The sequence below is a fragment of the Rousettus aegyptiacus genome, unplaced genomic scaffold, assembly GCF_014176215.1.
Source record: "Rousettus aegyptiacus isolate mRouAeg1 unplaced genomic scaffold, mRouAeg1.p scaffold_m13_p_11, whole genome shotgun sequence".
Classification (NCBI taxonomy): domain Eukaryota; kingdom Metazoa; phylum Chordata; class Mammalia; order Chiroptera; family Pteropodidae; genus Rousettus; species Rousettus aegyptiacus.
In genome coordinates this window covers 10,813,077-10,819,283 of record NW_023416286.1, presented here as the reverse complement: position 1 = coordinate 10,819,283, position 6,207 = coordinate 10,813,077, and the positions used below count along the sequence as shown (strand labels likewise).

At 46.1% G+C, this 6,207-nt stretch overlaps 1 long non-coding RNA gene across 1 annotated transcript; it reads right to left on the bottom strand.

The window, feature by feature from the left end:
• Positions 1–2,074: 2,074 nt before the first annotated feature.
• Positions 2,075–5,924, bottom strand: LOC107513910. The gene is made up of 3 exons (XR_001597642.1): positions 5,800–5,924; positions 2,769–2,884; positions 2,075–2,368 (listed from the first exon to the last, which is right to left on the bottom strand). It is a non-coding gene; the product is annotated as an uncharacterized LOC107513910 (long non-coding RNA).
• Positions 5,925–6,207: the final 283 nt, after the last annotated feature.

Below are 6,207 nucleotides of genomic sequence, written 5' to 3'. Positions count from 1 at the left end.
TTTATTTTCTCTAACTTTCTGAAAAGTCTGAGATCAAGTTGCTCGCAGCACTGATGTCTGGTAAGGGCTTTCCCTTTGGGTTGCAGATGGTCACCTTCTCGCTGTGTGCTCACCTGGCCTTTCCTCAGAGAAAGAGGGAGAAAGGGAGGAAGGGAGAGAGGAGAGAACACGCCGTCCTGTATATCTTCTTCCAAGGACATTGACCCTATCAGATAAGGGCCCCACCCTATGACCCCATGTAACCTAATTACTTCCTTCAAGGCCCCATCTCCAAATACAATGAAATGGTAGGTTAGAGTTTCAACATATAAATTTTGATGAGACATAAACATTCAGCCCATGGCAGAGGACGCAGGCCTTGTGCACCTTAGAATAGATGCTCTTTTAAAAACCAAACAAGGACACACGTTTTAGACCGCAGAATGCTCGTTTTTCAGGGCAGCCACAGTCATGTTAGGCATTAGGTGAGCCCCCAGCCTTCCGTCCTGACGCAACAGAGGCACAGAGTGAGCACCTTCTCAAGGCCCCTTCCGCTAAATGTGAAGCCAAATCTCAAGGCTTTAGACCCACGCCCAGGCCTTGAAATGTCACAGTGAGCTAGCTCTGCCTCGTCCTGCCAAGCGCAGCTCGTGCTTTGAGTGAGGGGACTTTTGCACAGCTGTCAACTTCACCTCCAGGTCAGTGACTCCTGGGCTGCAGTGGGCAGCCCCAGGAGAGGCCCGAAGCAATGGACACCAAAATGCCACTGCACTTAGCTGAAACCATTAGGCAGAGGGCTGGCGGCAGCTTCCTGACCTGACCTTGGCCCTGTCCGTCTAGCCCTCACTGCTGTGGCGTGGCTCCCAGTGCCATTACGGGAAGCTTGGGCCCTCCTACTTGTTTTGGCAAATAAAAAGCTGCTAAGAAATAACAGGAAAGGATGATGTATGTGACCAAAAAACAAGAACGGCAACAAGAACCACGGAATACTCCGGTCTCCCAGATTTTTCCAGGTCTCCCTCCCACAAATCAGAACTATCTGGAATCGCTTTCCTAGTCATCCTCTGTGTCTCTGTCTAGTAAATATTAGACACAGGTTCTGGACGGGAGGGCTGTGGGTTCAAACATCCCCCAGGAGCCCCACCCAAGAGCTGTTTGCACCTCCGGACTTACACCCCCAGTTGTGCTCCCAGAGGTGATGATGATTTTCGAACAGTCAGATTCCAAATTTACAACTAAAGTTAGCCTCTCCTTCCACCCCCACCCCACCCCCACGCCCTGCCCAGGGCTCCTTGGCTTCAAAGAGAGAAGGAGGCAAACCCTTTCCTTAGCCTTTAAGAGGGTCGCATCCGCACACAGCAGCTCTTATGCAGAGTATCCTGGCCGAATATGGAAAACGCACAGTGATGTTGAGTCACTGACTCGAACACTGGAAACACTAAGCAGGAAATCTTTTTTAAAAGGACTTTCACACAGGGCAGTTAATAAGAACCACAGATCTGGAGGCGTAGCTAGGGGTCGAATTCGATAAATGAGTATGGACTTTGGAGTCACATAGACCTTGGCTCAAGTCCAAGCTCTGCTACTTACCAGCTGTGAGAACACAGGCAAATTACCTAAATCCTCAGCTTTTGGTTCCTTTTTGGTGATGTGAGATAATAATTCCACCTTGCAAGGCTATTGAGAACTCAGTAAGGTCACGGGACAGTTTCCTCCCCCTGGTCTACATACAGCAATCAGCAGGGCGCTTTAAAAATAGAAGTGCCTGGGCTCCCGGAGCAGGCTGAATAATGTCGCCCCAAATTTGTGTCTACGTGGAAACCCAGAATGTGACCTTATTTGGACAAAGGGTCTTTGCAGATCTAATTAAGGATCAAAATGAGATCATCTCAGATTAGGGTAGACCCCAAATTCAATGAGGCTGAAAAGAAGACTCAGAGCAGCAAAGAAAAGACGGCCAGGTGAAGAGGGAGGCAGAGACCAAAACGATGTGTCTACAGGCCAAGAAACCCCCAGGATTGCCTGCAGCCGCCAAAGCAAGGAGAAAGGCAGGAGGGGTGATTCCTGCGAGCCTCGGAAAGGAGCCAGCTCTGGGGGCACCTTGGTCTCAGCTTTCTGACCTCAGAGCTGTGAGAGAATTTATTTCTGTTGTTTTAAGCCACCAAGTTTCTGCTAATTCGTCAAAGAGGCGATGGGAGACCCAGAGACTCTGATTTCATCGCAGTCGTTAAGTGCATCTAGGAGGCTTGCCACGTGCCAACAACTGTTCTCGGTCTGCGACTTCAGCACCGTAGCCACTAGTCACGTGTGGCTTTTGCACCCTTGAAATGTGGCCAGTGTAAATTGAGGTGTGCCCTAAGTAGAAAATATACACTGGATTTTGAAGACTCTGTGAAGAAGAAAAGTAAGATATTTCATTAATAACGTTACATTCATCATGTGTTGGAATAATATTTTAGATATATTGTATTAAATGTTAAGTTTCGGATATATTTCTTTACATAAATTAAAATTAATTTTACTTGTTTCTTTTTTCACTTTTTAAATGTACCAACTAGAGTGTTTTAAATTACACAGGTGACTCAAATTATATTTCTCTAGGACAGCGCTGTTCTAGGCCCTGGAAATATAATGATGAACAAAGCTCCTCCCCTCATGGCCTCGCAGGACAGGACATGGAGGGAGGTGGGGATCAGTGGAGACCTCCCTGGGGTATGTGCCACTCCTCACAGGGCCTGAGTTCCCAAACCCCCAACCTCAGGAAGCCTCAGGGCACAGCCCTCACTCACCTGGGACCTTCACCGCATAAAGGTCCCTTCCTGATTCACGACCCTACACCAAACCCAGGCGAGATGTCAGCCGCTTGCCCTATTTCCTTTCTGTTTCCTGCTGGTGGGATGGGTACCTGGGGACAGAGCAGACACACACAGTGTCACCTCATGAACGCTGCAGGACTTGCAGCCACCTCAGTCAGTAAAACTTGAGGACAAAGTGATTTGCTCATTTGATTCACCTACTAGTTACATGAAAATTTTTTAAAAAGAAAAGGACAAATAGTTTTAATGTTTAAACACTGTTCTACTAATTCCACTCAAGAATTTTTCTGAAAGATTACGTCCAATGTGAGGCTAACCAGGATCAGTCACGGGAATGTTCTAACACAACCGTGTCACACGCAAATGCCGTTTTACTTCCTCTTTTCCATTCTGAGGTGCCTTTTATTTCTTCTTTTTGCCTAATTCTTCAGGCTAGAACCTCTAGTACTTACTGAATACATATCGCGCTAAAGTTTTATGTGGACCATTTCATCAGATTCTCCAAACTATCTTACGAAATAAGTGGCACTATCCACATTTTGTGGATAATTAACTTGGCTTTGGAGCGGTTATGTGACCTACTGAGGTTACTCAGCGAGTAAGTGACTGAACTGGGATTAGAACCTGTGTCTGATTCCACACCCCACTGTCTTAAGTTGTCCTCACCAGGCCGCCAAACCTCAGCTCCTCTCAGTTACCAAGGAAGGAGCCCCTCAGACTTTGCAAAAGGAGACATGGGCCCTCAGGCCCCAAGTGCCTTTCCAGCAGAACCCAAGACCCAAATGATCAGGTTGCCATGGAAGCAGTACTTCAAGCTTGATGATACGGCGCCCCAACATCCTGAACACACTCCACCCTCTGCAGCCACGCAGGAGAAGAGGCAGACGAACTTCTGAGAGAAGCAGCTGAGGGCAGGGCTGGCATCCTGACAGTGTCTAACGTGGTCTGACAGGGGGATGAAGACACAAAGAGCGGCCACTCTTCGGCTGGCACTAACTCTAAGTAATGATGCCTGGGGATCATTTCAAAGTGCTTTGTCCCCAAGAGTTATAGATAATATCATAAATGTCCATGTGGCTAAAGCAAATTATCAGACCATCTCTATAACAGGAAAGAAAACTGTGTGCACTGAGCATCCACCTCGGACATCCACTCTTACAGATTCTCGTCATCTAATCCGTCAGCTGTCCCACGAGGGAAGCAGCTGTTTTAAACAAGAGGCAGCTGGGGGTCTGCACCGTCTCTGACTTGCCTAAGCCACACAGTTAGCAAGCGGCAGAGCTGGGGCTGGCCTGGCGTCCCCTCTCACTCGGGCTGTGAGGTTCCGATGGCCCCTCTGACGCCCTAGAGAGAGAGAGAATGACAGGCCACGTCACACGCAGTGTGGTGGAGGACATCCATCTCCAAACCGCAGTGCGGGCCTCTGCCGGCCTCTGCGCCAAGCCCCTGTGTCTGGCGCCTGCACGGAGATGGTTTCAAGGGAATCGGTCCAATTCCTCGGCTTCCATGAGTTCTCCCTCCTAAAAATGGGTCGGCCTGCACGTGAGCCTCTGTGTTTTTCACCATCTCCCCTGCCACAGCCTTTAATTCTATTTTATACAGAGTAAAAAAAGACAACAGACACTTGCTATGCTGTGTTTTCCCAGGTATAAAAACCTCCAGGGCTCTGGAACAAAGGAGATAATTCAAGACCCCATAAACGCCCTTCCATCTCATTAAGACATATGCCCAGTAAAAATTTTTAATTTTATGTTTATAATTATTTTTCAAACTTTGTAAAATCTTTATATTGTTATGGTCAATTTTTTTATGAATAATTATAATAATACCTCAAGCCAGAAGAAAAAATGTAAACCTGTAAACTTAAAATACACACACACACACACACACACACACACACACATTTCTATCCTGGAAACCTGGGAAAGGGTGATCATAAAAGATGTTTAGATATATAATATGATCAGAATGTATCCTAAAGAGAACGAGACTTAAAATACTAGAATGTCAAAAAGGAGCGTTAATGCTCATATTTCAAAAATGGATGTTGGTTGGTAGTAAATCATTTAATCGAACACATTTAAAAGAGTTAAGAACAGCTACATTTTGAATTGTCAAATTTTACAATATGCCAGAAGGTATGTCCTTTGAAATTACGTAAACTTAGGATGAAAAACCTCAGAGCTTGGCCGAAAAACATGGGTGGGGGGACAAAGTTTTCCAAAATTGTTTCAGAGGGTTTGTCAGCCAAAAAGTTTGTAGATCACAACTTTAATATAGTCTCATCCTCTGAAAATGGATCATCTATTAAAAGGATTCCACTCTGCATTGGTTATAACCACCATTCCCAGAGCTATTCTGCAAAGAGTGTGGAGAGGGAAGGGGGTGGGGTGACCTCATCTTTCAGGAGACCACACAGAAAACTCCCCACCCTCTGGCAAAAGAGCACCCAGGCTGTGGGGCCCTGTCCCCCACCGCCTTGTCCTCTTCCCAGGTGGCTCGGAACCTAATCCCTTCAAGGCTGGGAACGCGATCTCCGTGTTGCTGCTTTCTTACCACTGTCAGCGAGCGGTTCACCCCAGAAAGCTCCCTGCAAGTAATAATGCCTCACAGGTGTGTGGCAGCAGACTCCCCCAACACCATTTGCGAAGATCTTTGAAGGACCCAAATGCCCCGTGAATGCAGAGCGTTCTCTTTATTATTCTACTCCATTAGGCGTGTTTTCTTTTGTTCTCTACAAGCACAGAGCTTTAACTTCTGGGATATTGAATTTCATTTGCTCCTCTTCGCCTTCCCCAGGCTACTGAAATTTGTTTCTATCCTCAACTGCTTGTCCCATCCCTTGTTCTTCTCCCGGTCATGGTGGATTTGGATAGGTAAAAGCCTTGTACCGGCCTCAATTAATTTTTTGATATAAGATAATATTGGTCTTAGCACCAAGGCTTGTTGGAAAACACACCCCCACCCCACTTAACCTCCCCTGACTGAACTCCTCAATACAGACCTGTCCTCTGCTGCTTGTTCGGCCTGAGTTCAATCTGGTGGGAACATCTTCGCCTTGGGCCTCTGGTTCCTGTTCTGGGTGTTATTCGGAATGATCACATGCCTTGTCATTTCTTCTTCTCAAATTCTGAGGACGACACTCTGGAAATACTTTATTTAATTTTTATTTTTTTACTTTTCAATTATAGTTGACATTCAATATTATGTTAGTTTCAGGTGTGTTAGATATTCAGCGTGGTTAGATATTTCTATACCTTACAAAGTGATCCCCCCGAGAAGTCTAGTACCCATCTGCCATCATACATAGTTATTACAATACTACCAACTATAATCCTTATGCTGTAGGAAATACTTATTTTTAGGAAACTTACTGAGTTTTGCTTTCCATTAGCGTATTGTTAGAATGGGG